Genomic DNA, 22,194 nt, shown 5'->3' on the forward strand with positions numbered 1-22,194 from the left:
GGTTTAGAGATTCAGGGTCGAGTTAGGGTTTAAGGTTTAGATTAATTAGTATTTTTTAATTTATATATTAAACAAGTTCTTATATAATTGTAAAGATTATTAGTTTAAAGTTGATATGCAATATACAATAATTGAATATAAAAAATTGTAAAATATGCGAGCTTTGGCGGCGTTTATAGCCAAAACGCTGCTAATATGATTTAGAATTTTTCAAAACGGTGTCGTTTCATTACAATAATTTAATTTATTAGTGGCGTTTCTTACATGCGCGGAAAAGGTAACATTAGCGGTGTTTATGACTAAAAAGTATTTAATTTAAACCATTTGATATATTTAAATATTAGATTTAAAAAATAATAAATAAAAAATGTAACAAATTGATACGGATAGGTAACTATCTATTTTAGATATATAGGACCAAATTATAACAAATAAAAATAAAATACAAAAACTAAAATCATTCCACATCGAACATCTAGCAAAATAATTATATTTTATTTAGCAAGAAATATCTCTAATAAAATGGAGATTAGATCGAAATGAACAATATAAAATCATAATTAACGTCTCAATCTTTAATAGAAATTTGATATGTGAGAGATTATTTGATAGTAAAATAATTTTACTTTAAAAAATAAATTTATAAAAACGCATAAAAAAATCAATTTATAAAAACAAAATAAAAATTAATAAAAATACGAACATTAAAGACTACAAAATTATTTTATCATTTTCTAATTGCTACATTGATAATTTTAACATAAAATTAGATGTTTAAATTAAAAAAATAAAAAATTTAATATCTCAAAATTAAAATGTAGAGATTTCCTTTTAAATTTCAAAAGCGTATATATAGGGTACTGCATTCATTACACCGTAAGTTCTACGATTTTGGGCCGACTTTGTTATACGGGCTTATCCATATAAAAATTTTATCCATATAAAACTAATAAAAAAAATTCAATTTATAAAAAAAAATAATAAATATTTTATAAAATCACTTAACTAATAAACATTAACAGATTTAAAATGAAATAATTTTTTGCGGCGTTTTTATGAAAAATGCCGTAAAATGTAAACAATAGCGGTGTTTTTATAAAAAACGCCACAAAAAATAATTTTACTTTAAAATAATTTTTAGCAGAAAAAATATAAGATTTTTAACATAGTAAAACGGCGTCGTTTTGTATAAAAATAAAATGATTTTTTGCGGCGTTTTTATAAAAAACGCCGCAAGCAAAAAGATATTCAAAATCCAAATTTTTGGTTACCCGCTCGTTACTCCCTCTTCTCCTCATCTCCATCGCGCGCCCTAAATACCCCAAATTTTGTACTTAATTTTTTTTCCCTTTTACTCAGCTGAAAACTTGGGGATTTTGGCCATTCCATTGCTTTCTTTCTGATTCAATCTTCAATAAGTTTCCAATATGGCTGGGAAATTAACTACAGGTTCCTCTCTTTTTCTTGATTCAATATGTTCTTCTTTCAATGCTCTGCCATTTTCTTACTCTGGGTTTTAAGTTGGTTTTATGCACCCAAGATTATTTGTGTGAATCCCTTCACCTGTGATTGTTTGTTTTGTTGCTGTTGACAATTTTTGAAATCATACTTCTTTTTTCTTTCATCTCCCAAACTTTGTGCTTTCTTTGTTATCAAGTACTTCTTTTTTTGTATTTGGTACAACAAATCTTTAACGAGTAATCTTAAAAATTCTTGCTTTTGAGGTTAGGTTTCTTTCAATTATAAAGATATATTTGATCATGGTATTTTGATTACTGTCTAAAGTTTGTGATTTCAATCAAAATTGCCCAAATTTTTCGTTTCTTGTTGTTTACATGTTGGCCAAATCACATGCTTTGTATGGTATACTGTGCACCGCAAGATCTTACACTAAAAGACATTTCTTTTCAATAAAGATGAAGTGGAAATGGATTTTATTTTTCCTTGTTAATCCCAGTGGCATGTTTTTAATTAGCTGTTTAGAGAAATCATTGATTGAATTTGTTGCTCAAAATAGATTGGGTAATTTAGTGCTTTCAAGGTGAACAAATTGGCCCAGGCCTAGGCCTAGGAGTTGTTAGAGAGAGTTACTCTTTTTAAGTTTTTTTATTTATTTTTGGTTTAAACAATGTCGGGAAATATCATTGGTATTGAGAAACTACATATTGTTGGTGGAGCTGAAGATCGTACTGCTATTACAAACGGTAACGCTGCAAAGAATAAACCTCTAGTTGTTTGCTTCGGTGAATTGTTGATCGACTTTGTACCGACGGTTGGAGGGGTTTCTCTGGCTGAAGCACCTGCTTTCAAGAAGGCTCCTGGTGGTGCTCCTGCAAATGTGGCTGTTGGGGTATAACGATTAGGAGGATCATCCGCTTCCGTAGGAAAGGTAAATTCAAACATCACTGCAATAATTCACTATGGCCATCGCCAGAGGCTGCTCGAAAAGGCATAATGAGTATATGGGATCAATCGGACATTATTAAGGTATGGTTTCTTTTTATCATGAGACTCATTTATGAAATGTTGTGCTACTGCATTCATTTTCTGCTAACCTAAGAAAATGAAGGTAAGCGAGGATGAAATTACATTCTTAACCGAAGGTGATGACCCTTATGATGATAACGTGGTGATGAAGAAGCTTTTTCATCCTAATCTTAAGCTTTTGGTTGTAACCGAGGGATCAGAGGGTTGTAGATATTACACCAAGGTATGATTATCTCTTCTTTGCTTTTCTTTGAAAAAAGATTGGATGTTATGAATTTCACTAATAATTCTCACAATCCAAGTGGACTTTTTGTGGACCTATAAAATCCTCTATGGAGCCAATGCCCTCAACTAAAGATTATCCGAGTTCTAATGATGCACTGATTAAATAAGTGATATCAACCTATATATCCTCTGCAGGCATTTAAGGGCAGGGTTCCTGGCATTAAAGATAAACCTGTAGACACAACAGGTGCTGGCGATGCGTTTGTCAGTGGCTTATTGAATAGCCTAGCTTCTGATTCAAAGCTATTTCAGGTAGTTACAGTTGTTACATTGGTTTAGATACATCATTTACAGTATCTTCTTTCCTAATGGTTATTGATAAATTCCATATAACTAAACTTACCCCTGGAACATTGTTAGTGCAATTTATATGTTGTGTGTATGTGTGTATTATTATATATATTGGGTTTTTGTTTCTTGATTGTTAAATATGAAATTAGGCATAGGGTTCAAACTTTGGCGAGGGTACTTTTAGTAGTTTGAAACTTCTTTGGTTTTACTCGACTTGCATTCTTTTTACAGTCAGCAATATATTTTTTACATTTCTTCCATGCAGCATGGAGTCACAAGAAGTAATTGATGCAGAACTCTCAGCTCGTGTTCTGCAGTCGATAAATGTCACTGATAGTGGACTGCACAGTCAGGTACACTGAGCATAGTAGCTCGGTTTTGATGATATTTATTTTTAATATATATATGTAGTATGATTTTAATGTTGAAATCTTCATTTTCCTTGTATTATAATTTTATAACTGTTGCCTGGACTTGTCAAAATTTATCACCTTTGTCGTCAGGAGGATTTAGGATGTCTTTCTGGGATAGTGAAAACCCAAGACTTGTCTTCACGAAATGCCAACAACCTTGTGGATGATAGACAGGATCTCTAGATTGTCGGTGCCATACGGGATAAGGATAGAAAAATTTTAACTACTTCAATGAGAGAAGACATGAAAACATGCAGATGAGAAAACTTCCAAGCAAGTTCATCCTCATATTATGCATTTTGGTCTACTTTTTTAAACTAGTGCAATTTTCCTCACTTGTGTAGATTTCGTAATACATAAAACTATTTAAGGTTGTTTAAAGTTGTACTGACTCAAGCCTACTCATTGCCATTTTGAAATGTAATTAGGAAGTTGTTCAAACGCTGTCTGAGATGGAAGAAGTCATACAAGTTTCTCATATGTATTATTTATCTTAGCTTTGATCCTAAATTTTATTTTTACTTTAATATTTACGACAACTTGAGTTCTAACTTTTGGATTTTAATTGTGTTATTAATTTATTATTTTAAATTCTAAAACTAAATTCATTAATTTTTATATTTAGTTTTAAAGTTAAAATTTCATAGAAAATTTAATTTAAATAATATTTTTATTTATCCTTAAAAATATATTTAAAGTTCAAATTTAGAAAATAAAACATAATATAATATTTATCATAAAAATAAATATAATTTGATTAAAATAATTTTTTTAAAGGTTATGTTTTTAGCGGCGTTTTTGCTAGAAGCGCCGTTAAAGGTTTGATCTATAGCGGCGTTTGTGGTAAAAGCGCCGCTAAAGGTCTTGGTCTTTAGCGGCGTTTGTGGAAAAAGTGCCGCTAAAGGTCTTGGTTTTTAGTGGCGTTTGTGGGAAAAGCGCCTCAAAAGGTCTTGGTCTTTAGCGGCGTTTGCGGGAGAAGCGCCGCTAAAGGTCTTGTTCTTTAGCGGCGTTTGTGGGAAAAGCGCAGCTAAAGGTCTTGGTCTTTAGCGGCGTTTGTGGGAAAACGCCGCTAAAGGTCTGGTTCTTTAGCGGCGTTTATTTCTAAAAACATCGCTAAAGTTAGCGACGCTGTCATTAGTGGCGTTTTTTGCGGCGCTTCTGAAAGTGCCGCAAAAAGTATTTGCGGCGCTAAAAAGCGCCGCTAAAGGCCTAAAAAAGCGCCGCTAAAAGCCTGTTTTGGTGTAGTGAAGGACAGAAACACCCACCATTAGACCATTGCAATGTCAATATTGATTAGGTAACTTCTTTCCTTATCTATTCAGGGTTGCACATTAGGGACAATGTGCTATCTAAAGTGTGGGGGAGATAGTATAGGAAATTTCTTCTTAATTTTTATGCTTTTCTTTTAATTTTTTATTATAAATGTGTGCTTGAGCTTGTAGAAATACAAGTGATTGGTTAGGAGCATGTATATAGTTTGATTGTGTTTACTATAAATTTGGCATGATAGTGAATGATTTTAAAATTTCAATTATTAGACTACTAAGTTCTATATATTACACTGTAAATAGGCATTGAGAAATTGAATATACCAAATGATATAGAAAATACAGGGAAACGAGCCCCATTTTTAAACTTGCATTCACTTATATGCTTTCCTCTACAATACTTGCTAACTACTTTATTCACATTGCAAATATCCCCTGGAATACCTAAAGAAGTAGAGAGCTGATTTTGGGGGTCTCTCGACAATTTAGGTGGAGGTATTGAAGATGATCTGACTATATCGTGTTTCAATTAATTTCTAACCTTGAACTTGTATTGCTTTTTATCAATACATTCCTTCTCCCTTTTGTCTTCACATAAATTTGTCTCATGTTTATCCAATTTATCAATCAAATATATTTGATCATCTGTCGTACTAATATTTTAAGGAGAGAGGGAGTGTTGAAAAAGACACAATCAGGGGTAGAGATTTTCAAGCAGCAAGATTTCACCCAAACTTTGAAAACTACTGATTCATCATGCCCAAAAAGGCATTTTTTATATCACTTTCTAGCATTTGTGGAACTGACAGGCTGTGTCTCACTTCCTGTTCGGAAGCTGAAACCTTACTATCAACTTCATCTGGTATGGCATGATTAGACTCGACCGACATTGTATATCTATAAGAAAAAAGTCAGATCGAATCGAAAGCATCACGCAAGTACATGTTATTGTGGCATGTATTATCTAGACTCTACACGCACTATGTTCAGTTATAGAATCGACTAAATCGTAACTATAATACCACTAAATGTAACACCTCTAACCCTTCCCCAATACCAAAATCAAGTTACGGGATGCTACAACAAATAACAGAACATTTAAATGAAATTTTAAATCAAGAATTCATTTAATATTCAATAAATCTCTTAAAACATACAATTCATGCTTTTCAAACAAAATCAACTTCAAACAAACTTAGAAAAGCTCTAAAATAATCTCAGAAGTAAGCATGGCCTAACTTGAAAACTTAACAAAAACTAAGGAAAATTATGTAATCGAATACTGCTTATAGAAGTAAGACATATAGAATAAGTTCTTAGTATGAATGCATTAAAATTGACTAAGTATATGAGTCAATGGATGTGCCTTTGAGCAAAGTCTGCATTATGCGAGCTTGGTGGTTTGGCGGGCTCTTCTAAAGAGTACACGCCACCCAAATGTTAGGCGAAGTGTTAAGCCCTTAATGTTAAGACCTTAATTTGAAAAGAACTGTATGCTTTATTATTATTTTATTATCCTAGTTGAACAATCTGGTTAGACGAACGAGAATTTGGTTAGTATATGACTAAATTTCTATAACTTGTCAGACTTACATTTATGAAGAGAGAAGTGCTTAGTCATAAGGAATGAGGGGTTTGGAGGGAAATCAGACTTATCCACTAATTTTTCCTTCTGAGTATATTTGTATAAATCAAGCTTTGGCTTCTTGAGTAAGTTTTATGCTTTCTTTGACAAATATATTTTCTTCCCAAACTTTCTCTGAATTTTTCTCTTAGAAAATATTAGACTTAAGACTTGCTTGAAGATTTGGATTCACTGTACTTAGGCAACTCCACCATCGTTTGGCACCTGGTAAATATCAATGAAACTCAAGTTATTTTGATGACTATTTATGGCCCTCTAAGGTTTTATGTTTTAGGGTCAATTTGAGGTGTAAAGGAGGAAACTTCCAGATTGTGTGTTTCTTGTTAATGTTCTTATTAAACTTGTTTAGTTTTTCTGGTAAAATGATATGATAAGCTAACTCTTTATATTATAGCTTAGGAAAATCCTAAAAACTCTCATGATAAGGGTAAGAGTCTTATTTTCTAATCTTTCTGTATTTTACTGATGAGTTCCTTCTTGCCTCCATGTGTGTGTATAATGTTATTGTTTATGTTTGATCGAGGTAAGCACTCTTATCCTATAAGATGATATGTTTATGTATGTGTAATGAAGGTTCATGGTTATAAGTCTGATTTAGTTGTCTGTGTAAATTGAGTAGGGCCTCTCTTCGTGTTTAAGCCACCACCCATTGTTTTTGGAATGAACAATATGAACTGAGTTATGAAAATGAAATCATGGCGACACCTTTAATGAAATGAGCATTGAACTGGCAGATCACGATACATGAAAAGGGATCATGTAGCCTCTGGTAGGGCAAAAGCTATTACAAACCAAATTGGCAAATCATGATGGAACAAATAAAATGAATGCTAGGGCTTGACCATTGGCTTGTGTGTGACTAGCACGAATAAAGTTGCTTGTATGGTTGCTGGTTGCTTGGGCTTAATGTATGCACCAAAGGAATAATGTCTGTAGTAAACTTTGTTTGTGTGTGGTATTCGCCAACGGCTGAACTGTTTGACTTGCTGAGTTGGAAAGATTTATTGGTATTATATATAGCTATTGAGATGTTTGCTCCAAAACTCACTAAATTCTTTGAAATTATTTAGTTACCTTTCTTTCTCAAGACTGCTGACGAAGTAAAGGACTTTTCGAAGACTACGCCAGAGGACATCTATTCGTTGAGATTTCAAAGTATTTTATATTATGCATTGTAGACACCTATTTTTGTTCGAGCCCAATTGGAGGCCTATTTGTTCCTTTTAAATTTTTGTTCTCTCTTGGGCCCGTTTGAAGCCCACCCGATTTTGGTCAGTTGGAGACCTTTGTTTTTCTTTTCTTTTTCTTTCCTTTTTGGGTTTGTCAAGGGCCCAAATTATTATTATCATTTCTACTACTAATATTATTATTAAATATCATTATTATCTTTTTTACAAATAAATAAGATTGAAAAATAATATATATACATGAAATGAAATAAAAACAGGAGGTGGCTTTTCATATTATTATTTTTTTATAAAAAAGTAAAAACAACAACAACAACAAGCGTGCTTTTTCTTTTTCTTTAATTTTGCTATAGACATGTCATGAGGGATTGGGTTTTGAGTTCTAATGAAGGGGAAGACACCGGACCGTCGGTCCTCCGCCCCTAGGAGCCCCAAAAATCATGTTTTTTTTTCCTTTCCCCTTTCTAAAAATCCCGTTTTTTTAAAAAAGGCTTGATCTTGAGAAAAGTTTTGATTTTTTATTCAAAAAAGAGAAAGTTTAGATTTTTAAAAATAAAAATATGTTTTTTAGTCATTTTAAAAGAAAAAGTTTAAATTTTCAAAACAAAGTATTGATCGTTTTCAACTATTTGAAATAAAGTTTTGATTTTTAAGAAAAATAGCGATTTTTTTAAAAAAAAAAAAGAAAGTTTAGATTTTAAAAATAAAAATATGATTTTTAGTCATTTAAAGGAAAAGTTTAAAATTCTAAAACAAAGTTTTGATCCTTTTCAACTATTTCGAAATAAAGCTCTGAATTTTAACAAAAGTAGTGATTTTTTAAAGAAAATTTTGATTTTGCAAAAAAAAAAATTTCGGCCACCGTATGCGGTGGTTCCTCCACCGGAAGCCAGAGAGTTGTTGGACTCTCCAGTGATGGAGCTATGGCCAACATAGAAGGATGAAGAGGAGGAAGAGTTTTTTGTTTTTCGTTTTTGAAAAAAAAAAGAGGTTAAAATGAAAGACAGAATAGATTTCTCCTATTTATAGCTGCTGAAATGGATAATTTATTCCCACCTCCTTACTTTTTAAATTTACAAAAAATACCCCATTTTTTGCAGTGCTGTCCTCACTCTCTAGCATATTTACACTCGTAACTGTTTTGTTTTTTTAGACATTCGATTTAAACCAAAATTTCAAAATTAAAATCAAATTAATTGCTACATCAGTCCTCTGTCTTTCAGATTTTTTATATTTTAGTCCCAAAATCAAGCTATGTCATTTTGTTTCCATCTTCAATAAATTATTTACACTTGTATCTTCCCTTTCATTTGCATTTATACCTTATATATTTAATGTCAATTATGCACTTTATTTTAATGTTTTATATTTATTCACACTTGTATAATTTTTATTTATTCTTATTTCGTCTTTATTTATTTTCATGTCTATTTATATTTATGTTTTTTATACATTCCCATTACATACATTTTAATATTATTTGTCTCTTACTTTGATTCTTTTATTGTATTATATTATTGTTATTATCATCATCATCATGTCAAGGTCTTATTTATTTCATTTATTTAAGTTTTCTTTTATTATTTCCCTTTTGAAAGAGTTTTAACTTTTCATTAACTTTAGTCAATTTAATTATTTTTCCTATTTTCTTACTATTCGTTTTAAAAGATGGAACATTAGGTCATTTTTCCATCTTATAAATGTTGACATGAAGTTAGTTAAGTAAGCTGTTGCATTTTAATGAAACAATAAGGTTTTTACATTTGGATTTAGTTTAGTTTTTAAGATCTTACCTACCATTTACCCTAGAAAAATTATAAATAAAATGTAGGATATTTTTAGGGTTTTAGACTAATTTTAAATATCGTATAAGATTCCTCTTTAGGATATTAAATTAATATGTAAATATTCTTTAGGACTTTGTTCAAGATTAAAACTAAAGATTTTTGTAGGTAACTTGTAAATCATGAGTAAGTCTTTTTAAGTATTTTATTTTAGAAACTTTTAAGAAAGATAATAAATGTTATTTAAGATATATTATTTTAGGATTTTGACGAATTTAAACCTTAGATCAAGAATTTTAAAGTAAGATAAATCATAAACCCGGCATAAGATACTTTCGTAAGATCTTGATAGGTTCAACGTTATTAATTAAATCATTTAAAATAATAATAATAAAAGATCGAATAAGTTGTAGATGGATTTTAATATTTCTCTTAATTCATTGGTAATTTCTAGGTTTTTATAATTCTAAAATAGAATTAATTTTAGGAATTGAAGCTATTTAAGTAGAATTATTTAAGTATCCTTTAGGGTTCCCGTTAAAAGTAAAAATCTCTAATTTAAGTTTCAAATTAGATAAGTTTGGTGAACACATCTTAATCGAGTTACAAGTAAACCGAAGACATTTTCTTTAGAGTTTTTATTTAAGATTTCAATAAGATTTTAGCCTAGATTAAGACATTAATATGCTTAAATAAAAAGCCTAGCTCTTAAGACTCCGTAGGACTATCTCCGGATAGGTGTTGTGGGGGTGCTATAACCTTCCTAACATGTAACCGTACTCCCGAACTCGAAATTTGGTGATGAGATCGAGTCTAAACTTTTAGGATTTTTCCGTAGTATTAATTCTAGACTTTTAGACGATAGGTGGCTAACCAACCTAGCCCTAATTGGTTAGTGGCGACTCTACGTTAATTTTGGCCCTTCGTGTCTAGCTTTGATTACTAAGCCCCCGTACTCTTATGTAGGCAACGTTATGATAGCTTGGCAACTCCATTGGGGAAGTTAGTGAGTCGACTTACTTAGGTTTGAGAGCTAGGTTTTTTAGTATTTGTGCATATTAGATTTATTTATTCGTGCATTAATTAATTTAATTGTCTAATGTCGTTTTAAATTATTGAATATGTGTTAAATATTGATTTATTTGTTCATTTCATTTACTTATCCTATTTTGATATGTATGCCAATGTGTTTGTTTATTCTTTTATTGATGAAATTGATTAATGAGTATGTCGACTCTATCGTCGTGGGCAACTATAATTGTCATTCATGTTGCATCTTGCTTTCGGTCCTACGCCCGGGCCTTCTCGTTTAGGAGGAGTAGCCTTAGGCTTTCGTGTGGCAATATTTCACCGCATAAGTTTAAGGACTACTCCATGGTTAAGATGGACATATATGTTCGTGTAGCAAATGATTCCGTGTATGCTATGGAAGTCTTACCTGTAACACCCTTAAATCCAGCCTAAGAGTTTAGACCAAATTTCAGAGGTTACATTGATCATCGAAGTCATCGTAGGAAAATTTTGGTTCAATACGTGAGAAAACAAACAATATTTTGGTTACGTAAAAATTTTCAGTTAAAAAATCTTGATATTCCTAAATACAGTTGTTCAAACCAAATAACGTCTACTTACAGTTAACACAAAATTCCATACCACAATATTTAAAACAAAACTTACAGTCCAAAACCGATTACACAAAAAAACTCAAATTTACAGAAAACACTTTATTAACTAGTTTAAAAAAAACATGATGCTTCCGAGACCTCTGGCATGCCGAGTCTGAGCTACAGGAAATGGAAGTGTACCTGAAAGGGGAAACACTAAAGGGGCGTGCTACACGAGCTCAGTGTAAGTTCGATACGAGACTAATAACAGAATTACAAAACTCAATTCAATTGCGAAATAGACTTACTTATAAACATAAAGTCAGAAAGTAACATTAAAACCAACGTCCCAACAGAACGACACAACTCAAGTACACAAAGTCACACACAGATACTCAGTCACAAGTGTTATTCAATCAAATAGAAAATAGTCAGATAATCTTACACTCAGAACACTCAAATGAATGCGTATGAATGCAGTCAGATAATAAAAACCCACCCATCCAGCCAAAACACCTCTCCATACCCCGATCACACCCCAAAAGAGCTGTTTAAGCTCATCCAACCAAACACACCACACAGGAACTCGAAAGGCCCATCCAGTCCTACACACCATGTATGTGGACTAAGCCACTCAGATATTAATATGCAGCAGGGCTGGCGTATACGCAGTATAGTGCAGTAGGGTAAACCATTGTACAAGCATGTTGTAGTGTAAATTGCCAGATCAGATAATGGTACGCAGAAAAGCTGACGTACGTGCTATATAGTGCGATAAATCGCTGTACGAATATGTTGCAGTAAATTGCCAGATTAGATCAGAATCAATCTTCCTTCTCTTCACAACCAACCCTAAAATTCCTTTATGCAAGTGTATGTATGCTTACAACCTCAAAGAAATAATGAACACATCAACAAACAATTAGATAGAAACATATATGTACACACACCTAGCTAGCCGGGTTTAGGATAAGACATCTCATGCAACAGTTACAAATAACACATAAGCCAAAGCCCAAATCAGAGTCTTAACTACCCTACTAAAGCCTAGCCAAGGGTCAGAACACACAGACCCATTTTCAGACCAAAAACATACACAGAACTAAAATTGGTGACCTAAGACCACACGCTGTGTGCTCTGGCCATGTGGAAATGCCTCGACCAAGTGGGGGGTCAACATGCCTGTGTGGGAGGAGGCACACGGCTATATGGATGAGGCACACGCCCATGTGGGCAAGGGACATGGCCATATGAATAGGCCATGTAACTCTCTGTCCATTTGTGCTAAAATAGAGTACAGGGCAGAGACGGCCGTGTGAGGGTCTCACACCCCCGTGTGCCCACCAAACACGGCCGCGTGTCCAAAACACACGCCCGTGTAGGATTCTTAAATCCCCAAATTAGCCACACGATCGTGTGGCACCAAAACACTAAATCCCTAGTTCCCAAACACCCACGCCTGTGTGCCCAGGGGACATGGCCGTGTGGAAATCGGTAAAAATCCCCAAAACAACCACACGGCTGTGTGGCCAGACCATGTGACACCAAATTTGCGTAGAAACTTTAGTTCCCATCTGCACACGACTATGTGGACCGCCCGTGTAGGGGCACACGCCCGTGTGGCCACCCGTGTGGTACCAAAACCACACCAAAATTGGCTACTGGTCGTGCTTTTTTTGCCAAAACATTCCCTAATCCTTAATCACTCAAAAATATATCAAAATCACACCGGACTCTAAGCTATTCCACGATAATCTCCCCTTTCGAAAGATCGATTCCATAAGCACACAACAATTTCCAATTTCACAGAAACAAGCTACAATTCGTTATAAAAAATTTAAAAGGTTCCAAACCCACACTTGATTTGCAATTAAAGACGTCCAGTACCTGACTCGATGACAAGGAAATCAAGCTCTTCAAAAACCACAACACTAGCCTTTTCAAAAAAGGAAAGAAGAAAAAACAAAAAGAAAACAAAAGAAAAAGAAAGAGGAGAACGTTTAAAGAAAATAAAAATAAAAATATTAACTTAAAAACAAAACTACTATTTAACAAAAAAAAGCAAAACAAAAATATTTCTCAAAAACACACACACAAGAACTCGAATCCAAAACCTAGAGGTTCACTAACACTCACACAACCACCAGACCAGCAGGTCCATTCTGAAACTAAAACGCGAAAAGACATATAATTGGTCAAGCCTCGCGCAGACCGTAATCACAAATCCCAAAACTTCTAACCCCAAAATCTAGGACATTATGTTACCACCCAAGGGTCAACCCTTTTTAAAAGGGAACATATCCCTATGGATGTCGCATTTAAGCCTTGGATTCCCCCTGTATTAGATTCAGTCGTAAGCCAACATGTAATGACCATTTTAAATGTAAAGCCTAGACATAAAAGCCATACCTTACCCCTCGTAATCATGCTCTATAGGACCTCATGAGCATTTATTCGTATGTTTTGTGTTTGAATTTGTTTGCAATGCTTTATGATTTAATTTTGCATTTTTTTCATTTGACTTAATTTTTTTATGGACTTTGTTTTTTTTTGTGTTTGTGTCTGTCCATGGAATAATTCATGCATCATTTAAATATCTAGGGCATAGTGTCACATATATATTCGACATGAACACACTTTGAAAAGATTTAGTTGTTCGGAATGGGGTAGAAAATATAGGGATAATAGTGAGAATGTCAGAGGATACTTAGAGCAGAGAAGGTGATTGTCGGATAGCTAGTTTTGACTCAAGCCTACCTCGGATAGTTCGCATAGAATGAAGGAGGAATCGCGAAGATGAGTTAAAGGGAATATGACAATCATGGGATGAGGCTAAGAAAACACGTTTCCGAGACAAGTATAGCGATGTAGCACAACTTCTGTTTGATAAAATGGATGATGCCCTATTTAAGGCCATGGTACATTTTTGGGATCCCATTTATAAGTATTTTACATTCAATGAAGGAGATACGATACTGACTATAAAGAAATATTCTACCTTTCTCCACTATGACTTTAGAGATCCACTCAGGATATATTAGAAGTAAAATGTCGATTTTCGGGAACCCTCAGCCAATCGATGGGATTACCTGTAGATACGGTGAAAGCAAGATTAAAAGATAAAAATGGTTTTTGCATTTCTTGGTCTGACATAAGGGATGCTATGGGAAAGGCTAGTGGTGATAGACATTTGGCACTATTCGCGTTTACCATATACAGGTTGATTGTGTTCCCAAAAGCTCTGGGATATGTGAGTGTGGAGCTAGCTGATTTTCTGTTTCAGATTGAAAAAAACGGTGAATCCTGCTCCAGCAATCTTAGTTGAAACCATCATTTCAATCAGTTTCATCAGAAGGAAAGGAGATAGATATTTCTTAGGATGCGTATAGTTGTTCATATGGATGAAAAGCTATTTTAGGTGCCTCTATAAGCGCTTTCGTCATGTGTTCGTTCTTTCGACCAAGCCTATATAGGAATTTTTGAAAATTGAGTGGCCTACAAATCAATCGATTGAGGAGTGGGTTCAAAACCTTTGTACATTGACATACCAAGAAATAGAATGGAGGGCTCCATAGATGATTCAGAACACAGTACTCATCGGGTGTGGTGGTCATTTGTGGGTTCCCTTAATTGGCATATGGGGAGCTGACAATTATTCCTCGTTGATGGTTCTGAGCTAATATGGGTATGATTAAGGCGTACCTGCTACAGCTGGTTTAAACAGGGTAGAAGCTTCGATTTAAGAACCGAGATTTTGGAAGAAATTGGAAGAGATACAAATCAAGTGGGGTCAAACCTTGAGCTTGCCATCAGGAACCATGTTCAACCATTCCCCCTCGAAAACGTATATTCAATGGTGCTTAAAAAGAAGAAAATGCTCTGTGTTAGCATAATTCAAAGGAAAGAGGAAGGTCCTAGATGATGTAGTCGAGCTAACAGAAAAGATACATAATTTAAGGATGCGTTTGAGGGGGAAAGATGAAGAGGTCAGACAAAAACGTGAGCAGCATCAGACATATGTAAAAGAAAATGAGGAAGAAATCATGAGACAAAAACAACAACACTGGTCAGACATGATAACAAGAGAGGAAGAACTAGGAATACAATTAGAACAATGTCAAAGATCTGACTTGTTCGCTCAGATTCAAAGATTGGAGGTGGATCTGAGTCTGTGGGCTAGTGAACTCTAGAAAGTACAAGGACAAGAGCGAACCTGAAGGAGGGTGTCTAATGAGAAAACTGCTAAAATGCAGGTGCTAGAGGAGGAAATTTGACGTCTGACTAAAGAATTTAAAACAAAAGAAGAACAAAAAAAAGATGTCACGAAAGGATATATGGAGCTTGCGAAGCATTTTATTGTGGTAGAACAAATGGCAGTAAGCTGACAAGAGGTGTTTGCAGCAATGCACATGGAAGGTCAGGTTTTCACTCAGCAAGCCGAAGACATATGTGAACATAATTAAGAACTTAAAAAATGATCTACCCCTTTTGCGACTAGGAACGAACCTACAATGAAACTTTTGGAAGTGGCTCAAGCATATTACTAAAAGTTCATCAAGCTTATGAAGAGGAAGAAGAAGAACGACGAGTAGAGATTTGCCCTATGACAATAGGATCGATTATGATTTTCTTTAAATGTGAATGAAAAAATGAAAAAACTTTGTAAGCTAAACAATTTTTGAATCTTCCATGAAAGAAAATGTTTATATTCGAGTATATTTATGACAATGTGTCCCAATTTCATTCATTCACTCATTTTTTATTCAAAAAAATTATTTGAAAAAAAGGAACATTTTTTTATGATAAATACAAATAAAATTCTAACTTTTGAAATAAATTCCATTTGAAAATGACCAAGGATAGCTCACGAGTATAAGACCTGCTCAAATACTAGGAAGATGACGAGAGAAGAATTAGCATGCATGGCCAAACTAGAGGAACAGATGGAAAAGATAATGAAAATGATGACTACAATGGTAAAAGGCAAGGCCAAAGTAGATGAATGAAGTGACACTTTGGACAATCCAATCCCTTTTTATGGTGATACAGGGGTATATCGCGAAGATTTACCACTTCAAGCATCAGGTGTGACCATTCAGATCCCAAGAGTAAACGAGTTGCCTGCAAGTAAGGAGCAAAGAGAAGTGGACAAGGGAAAGTCGATTATGGATAAAGAATCTCATAAATTCAGCCTAATTGAGCAACGTTTGAAAACCATTGAAGGATTAGACACCTTCGGATCTATAGAAGCAGAAGGCCTATGTCTGGTACCTGATGTGGTTGTCCCACCAAAATTTAAATTTCCTGACTTTTAAAAATTCAATGCTAGCTGTTGCCTTATTACTCACCTTGCCATGTACTGTAGGAAAATGGTTGTTTACTCCAAAGATAAGAAACTGCTAATGCACATATTTCAAGATAGTCTGACCGAATTTGCGGTCGCTGGTATGTAAAGTTGGATAGGAGTCGAATTTGAACTTGGGGAGAGTTCGCACGGATATTTATTGCTAAAAAGAACATATTGTGGACATGTCCCCAGATTTCCTAACTCTGTAGAACATGGAAAAGAAGTCAAATGAGAGTTTTAAGGAATACACACAACGGTGGAGAGACCTGGCATCGTAAGTACAACCCCCGCTCATGGAAAAGGAGACCACTGTTCTATTCGTTGGTACACTAAAAGGCATATACTACAACAGGATGGTAGGCAATGCCTCTAAGGCCTTCGCAGATATGGTATTATCCGGAGAAATGATAGAGAATGCATTAAAGTCGGGAAAATAGATGACCTTTTGAGCTTGAAGAGAGATGTCGTTAGGAAGAAAAAGGAAGCAAAAATGCAAACATTCGTACCGAGTGGATACCCATACTCTTACTTTCCATACGCGTGCCTAATGCTTCCACGCCCCCAATATCTAACTGTAAATGTTAGCAACACTTCACCTTTTATGTATCGTCCACCTATACTCATTACAAATCCCCCCATGTTAAATATGCCAACCCGGTCCTTACAGACCCAAGCTCTATTAAGGCCACCACGGGAGAGGCCTGTGTTTGATCCAATTCCCATATCCTATTCAGAACTTTTTTCGATTCTAGTAGAGAAGCACCTCCTTGTACCCATACACAAGGAACCAATGCAACCGCCATTTCCAAAGTGGTATGATGCCAATGCTCAATGTGAGTATCACTCTGGCAATCTAGGTCATACCATCGAGAACTGCTTAGCATTAAAATATAAGGTGCAAGATCTTATAAGGACGGGAAAGATAAATTTCTAGCGAGAGAATACACCAGATATTAATAAGAATCTGTTGCCAAACCAGAATCGAACAATTAATGTTATAACTGAAGAAAAGAGCCTTCAAAGGGGAAAAGTGGAAAAATCACAACCCCACTCGAATGACTCTTCGACTCCTTGAGAAAGTCAAATCTAATTCTCACCGAGCCATTCAAATCTATAATGGGAATTGATATGGACCAAATCTACAAATCTCACCAAGGAGCTCGATGACACTCTATACAAGTTTGCCCAACATTTAAGGAACATATACAATGTCTCTTGGATTCTTTCCAACTATAGATACGAGAGGGTGTTAAGACCAATGAGATAGACACGTTAGATGGGAAACCTGTCACCATCGTATATGGAAAGAAAAGCCCTATTAAAAAAGAGTCTACCTCAAAATCCATACAGGATGATGTGTTGTCATCAAGGTTCCTGGCCCTTTTAACTATGGAGATGACCAACGAGTTCCTTGGAGATATGATTATGAGTTGGTTGGATCTAATGCCTCTAACATTTTAGGACTCAGTGGTATAACTCAAAGTGGGCATTGTTACAAGCCAAACACAACGGGGAAAGAACCCAGTGGTAAGGAAGTGACTTTAGAAAATCAATCAAAAATTGACGTTATAGAAGCCGATAAAGAAACGATGGAGGACCAAAAGGGAGAAGTCAAGAATGATGAAGTTAACAAATTTTGCATTTGATAAAGCACAATGAGTATAGCATGGTCGAGCAGTTGAATAAAACATCAGCAAGAATTTCTTTGTTGTCACTACTTTTGAACTCGAAGCCACACAAGGAGGCTTTTGTACGAGTTCTTAAACAAGCTTACATCGCTCACAACATGTTAGTAGATAATGTCAGTCACTTAGCAGGGAGCATTTTGGCCCCAAATTACATATCTTTCAATGATGATGAAATACCCCCGAATGGAAGAAGAAGTACCAACGCACTACACATCTCAGTAAAGTGTAAAGCCTATTCTGTGGCTAGGGTCTTGATCGACAATGGGTCATCGATCAACGTCCTAATTTTTTCAACATTGTCCAAGCTACCTCTGGACACCTCGTACATAGTATCGAGCCATTTAGTGGTGTGAGCTTTTGATGAAACCAAAAGAAGCGTGATTGGTGAAATAAAGGTTCCCTTGTTGGTAGGAGCAGTTAATTTTCTTATTCGATTTCAGGTAATGGATATAACACCTTCTTACAATATGTTGTTGGGACAACCCTAGATTCATTCGGCTGGGATGGTACCATCGTCCTTGCACCAAAGATAGAAATTTGTAGTCAAAAAAAATTTGTGCATCGTGAGAGGCAAAGAGGACCTGCTGGTAGCTAGCTTGCCAAATTTTCCTTTCATAGAAGTGGATGATGATGTAATAGAGAATTCTTTCTAGACCTTTGAGGTGGCCATTACATCTTATGTGGAAGAGGGAATGCTAGCCCTTATACCTCATATGCCACAAATAGCGAACATGTTATTTCCCCAAACATTAGGGAAGAGTTGGCAAATCCATTTAGGTTTGGGAAAAGACCTACAAGGTATCTCATAATTCATTTTTGTTCTCACTCAAAAGGATACAAGAGGGTTAGGATATAAGCCTATGAGGGAGGACGTCGAGAGGATGTGTAAAGAGTGGAGAGCTAAGAGGCTGGGCCGCATAGTTGGAAAGAAGGGGGTGGAACCTCATTTGATTTGTCCTCCACTATCTGAGACCTTTTACTCAGTGGGATTTGAGCACCAGGAAAGGACCTCGGTAAAGTTAATGATTAATAGAGATACAGTGGATCTAAACATGATTAGCGATAGGGTGTTGATGTCAAGAGACTGGGTTCTCTACGACCTTTTCGCCCTGGACAACTTGTAGCTCATACCGTTACCTTTTATCCTTGAGTCCTCCAAGATGTAATTATTTTTAAGAGTTTTTATTTCCAAAGTTTAATATCGTTCAGTTAATTTAATTTCCTTAAAAAAATCCATGTAAATTTGTTTTTCTCTTTAATGAAATCTGATTTGGATCATGTCCCTAATCACTTTTATTCATTCAATCATTTTCATTCATAATACCAATATAAATACTCATAATTATTTATAGGATATACATCATGAATTGATAAATGATCCAAATGACATCTATGAATCAAATTCTCATAATTATTTTCACTATAACGATCATGAGACGGAAGAGGAGAAAGTTGTACTCGAGGAGTTTTTAAGGCTAGTTGAACAAGAAAAGAAGCTTATAGAACTTCACTTCGAGGGAATATATTTAATCAATTTGGGTGATGATGAGGTAATAGAAGAAATTAGGATTGGAACCACTCTCATGCCAGAGCAAAGTCAATTTTTGAATGATCTACTCATTGAGTTCTCAAATGTGTTTGCATGGTCATACCAATATATGTCGGGTTTGGACACTAATATCGTGGACCACAGGCTACATATGAAATCAGATTGCAAGCACGTATACCAAAAGTTGAAAAGGATGACACCTGAGATGCTGTTGAAGATTAAAGAAGAGCTCAAGAAACAATTTGATGCGGGATTTCTAGAAGTAGCTAAATACCCAGAGTGTGTGGCCAATATTGTACCAGTGCCTAAAAAGGATGGGAAAGTCAAAATGTGCGTTAATTATAAAGATTTGAACTGAGCCAACCTCAAGGAAAATTTTTTGTTACCTCATACAGGCACACTGGTGGATAACACTGCTAAACATTGTGTTTTCTCTTTCATGGATGGATTCTTGGGGTATAATAAAATCAAAATGGCAATTCATCACAACCTAGGGAACTTTTTGTTACAAGGCCATGCCATTTGGTCTAAAATATGCTAGGGCCACTTATCAATGAGCAATGGTGACATTGTTTAATGACATGATGCATAAGGAGATCAAAGTTTAAAGTCAGCTAAAGAGGAAAGTCATGTGGAAAACCTTCGCAAACTATTTGAAAGATTGAGGAAATATAAATTGAGATTTAATCCAACAAAATGTACTTTCGGGGTAAAGTTGGGGAAATTGTTGGGTTTTGTAGTGAGTGAACAGGGAATTGAAATAAATACAGACAAGGTTCGAGCAATTCAAGATTTGACACCCCTTAAAATTCAAAAAGAGGTAAGAGGCTTTTTGGGACGATTAAATTACGTGTCTCGTTTCATCTCACAGTTGATGGATAAATGTGATCCTATCTTCAAGCTTTTACGTAAGGATAGTGATGGTGAATAGACTGAATATTGTCAAAAAGCATTTGAGAAAGTAAAAGAGTATTTGGCTAAGCCACCAATTTTGATTCCATCGGTGCTAGGAAGACCTTTGATTTTGTATTTGGTAATGTTGGATAATTTTTTAGGTTGTGTTCTGGGAAATGAGATGGTTCAAATAAGAAAGATTACACAATCTATCATTTGAGCAAGAAGTTCACAGAATATGAAGCTAAGTGTTCCTATTTGGAAAAGATCTATTGAGCTTTAGCATGGACCACGTGTCGACTAAGGCAATACATGATGTATCACACTACCTCCCTCGTCGCAAAGTTGGATCTTTTGAAGTACATTTTTGAGAAGCTCCCATTGTCTGGGGGAGTTGCTTGTTGGCAAGTGGTATTGTCCGAGTATGACATCGTCTATGTGTCCCAAAAGGCTATAAAAGAAAGCATAGTAGAGGAATATCTGGCAGATCACGCGAAAGAGGAATACGAGCCCATGAGTTTTGATTTCTTAGACGAAAAGGTCATGTCAATTTCGAAGCGTGAAGAAGAAATTTGGAGAGTGTATTTCGATAGAGCATACAACATGATTGGGCATGGGATTGGGGCAGTACTAATCTCACTACATCTAAACAGATGTTCACCTGTACGAACAGTGTAGCTGAATACAAGTTATGTATTTTGGCACTTGAAATTGCCATTGAGAAAAAGATCTGGGTTTTAAAAGTTTTTGGTGTCTCAACGTTAGTTGTTTACAATTAATAGGAGAATGGGAAACAAGGGATTCCAAACTGATTCACTATCAAACATATGTGCATGGACTGATCAAAGAGTTTGATGATGTCCAATTTTGTCATTTGACAAGAGAAGAAAACCAGTTAGCAAATGCATTAGCTACTCTAGCCGTCTATGAAAAAAAAGCACAACATATATACCTAAGGGTCAAGGACTCGTCAGCCCACTACATGGAGTACAATCGGGAATGGATGGGAAACCATGGTATGTTGACATTAAGCGATATTTGCAATGCCAGCAATACCCAGATTGCACCTCAGAAAATGATAAACGAATAATTAAGAGGCTGGCTATGGGTTTCTTCTTGGACGGTGATTTTTTATACAAAATATGACGTGACCAAACCCTGTTGAGATGTGTCAACATAGAAGTGGTGAACCAGGTAATGAAGGAAATCCATGATGGATTATGTGAAGTACATAGTAATGGACACGTGATGGCAAGGCAAATTATGAGGGCTGGATATTTCTGATTGATGTTGGAACGAGAATATATAAATTAAGCTCGGGAATGTCATAAATACTAGATTTATGCAAATAGTATTAACACTCCTCCTAGTAATATTCATGTCTTGGAACCTCATTGGCCGTTCTCAATGTGGGGCATGGATGTCATTGGTCCCATTACACCAAAAGCATCAAACGCACATCACTTCATCTTTGTAGTGATTGATTATTTCACCAAGTGGGTCGATGCCACTTCATAAGCCAATGTAACTTGATCAGTGATCTACAAATTTCTAAAAAAAGGGGTCATTTTTCAGTACGGTTTACTAGAAAGAGTCATCTTAGACAATGCCAAGAACTTGAGCAATACCTTGATAGAAGAGGTTTGTGTAGAATTTAAGATCAAGCATCATAATTTTGTGCCATATCGTCTAAAAATAAATGGGTTAGTCGAGGGATTGGAATGAGAAACTCCCTTTTGCTCTTCATGCATA

At 35.0% G+C, this 22,194-nt stretch overlaps 1 pseudogene; it reads left to right on the plus strand.

Moving 5' to 3' along the window:
- The first annotated feature begins 1,264 nt into the window (after nt 1-1,264).
- LOC128034626 (probable fructokinase-6, chloroplastic) lies at nt 1,265-3,811 on the plus strand (annotated as a pseudogene).
- The last annotated feature ends 18,383 nt before the right edge of the window (nt 3,812-22,194 follow it).

The sequence above is a fragment of the Gossypium raimondii genome, chromosome 11, assembly GCF_025698545.1.
Source record: "Gossypium raimondii isolate GPD5lz chromosome 11, ASM2569854v1, whole genome shotgun sequence".
NCBI lineage: Eukaryota > Viridiplantae > Streptophyta > Magnoliopsida > Malvales > Malvaceae > Gossypium > Gossypium raimondii.